Below are 1,433 nucleotides of genomic sequence, written 5' to 3'. Positions count from 1 at the left end.
AGGATCGCTTGAGCCCAGGAGTTTGAGGTTGCCGTGAGGTAGGCTGACGCCACGGCACTCTAGCCCGGGCAACACAGCGAGACTTTGTCTCAAAAAGAAAAAAAAAAAAATACCCCATCATTCAACTTTAGCATGTTGCAAAACTGATGATGCCATGTTGCATTTGCTCGAATATAGTTAACAATGCTTATAACTTATTGCAAAGTGTCACTTAAAATAGTAGCTTTAGTGCAGAGATTTTGCTGATGTAAGATACATTGAAAAGAAATGAGAGCATCTGGATCTGTTACTATTTTTTTTATCTGTGCAATAAACCCTTCATGTTTTCCTGTCATGAAAGGTGCACTGTCTGTACATACACTCACTAAATTTACCAAAGTCAGTCCTACTTCACAGCATTTATCTTGAAAGTTGTTGAAGATGTCTATTCCCTGTATTCTGTCCGCAAAAGTGCCTGAAGCGAGTAACTCTCCCTAGCAAAGAAAATCTTCTGTCATGACCCAAATGAAGTATAAAACCTGTGCCAAGTCAGTAGTATCAGTTGATTTATCCAAAACGATTAGTACCTATTTCCCTTTTGAAGTATTACATGAAGTTGTTCTGTTAAGTTAAAGGCTAATTCATGCTGCCAATCATTTATAGTTCTTGAAAGAGGTAGTTGTACTTTGAACTGTTATTGGGGTCTAAGCATCCTGCAACTTCTACAGTGCATCCTTTCACAATTTCTGCATCACTGAGTGGCTTCCCTTTTTTCCCAAGCATATAAGTTACTTTATAAGTTGCTTCAGTGGCATTATTTCCAGGTCTTATTGCTGCTTGCAAGAATTGTCTTAGCTTTTGCTTTTCGTCTTTCAATTTCTGCAGTACAACCTTTTGCCACCTCTCCCTCTAATTTAAAATATTTGTGGTCCTTATGAGTGTTAAAATGCTGATGAGCATTGAATTTCTTTAATGTTGATATTGCAGTGTCACAAAGCAAGCAAATCATCTTATCTTTAGCAGAAACAAGATAATATTGCAATTCCCAATCCTCATTAAAAAATCTGCTTTCTTCCTTCAGCGTTCTCTTGGTCTTCTTTGACATGATGGGCTGTTAAGCAGATAGAATTAAAAAATACCATTGAGCTGTGCAACTAATCACAAATTCCACTTTAAGTCATTTTGTTTTGTCTTCAAACAGAAACACAGTGCACCATTGTCAAAAGACAATAACCGACTGGCGTACTCAACCCCCATAAACTCTTGCCAACCAGCCTCATGTGGTAGTGGCGCCAGTCAGGTAGGGGAAGTTAGAACTAAATTGTGAGCATAGCAGCCATCAATTTAGCCCTTATGGCTTACTAATGTAATTGTGTCAGTCAATCTGGGAGGATTATTTTGTTGAAACTTATTTTATTCTTTGGTATTTTAAATACATTCACTTTAAAAATAAA

The 1,433-nt window shown here is 37.3% G+C and overlaps 1 protein-coding gene across 1 annotated transcript in view; it reads left to right on the top strand.

The window, feature by feature from the left end:
* The window catches only part of CIR1 (corepressor interacting with RBPJ, 1), a 64,816-nt gene that overhangs the window by 35,421 nt on the left and 27,962 nt on the right, over positions 1-1,433 (top strand). The gene's annotated exons all lie outside the window — the stretch shown is intronic.

Source organism: Propithecus coquereli, unplaced genomic scaffold (assembly GCF_000956105.1).
Source record: "Propithecus coquereli isolate 6110/MARCELLA unplaced genomic scaffold, Pcoq_1.0 Scaffold34, whole genome shotgun sequence".
In the NCBI taxonomy this organism is placed as follows: domain Eukaryota; kingdom Metazoa; phylum Chordata; class Mammalia; order Primates; family Indriidae; genus Propithecus; species Propithecus coquereli.
The sequence above is the reverse complement of the archived record's forward strand: the minus strand, read 5'-3'. Positions and strand labels throughout refer to the sequence as shown.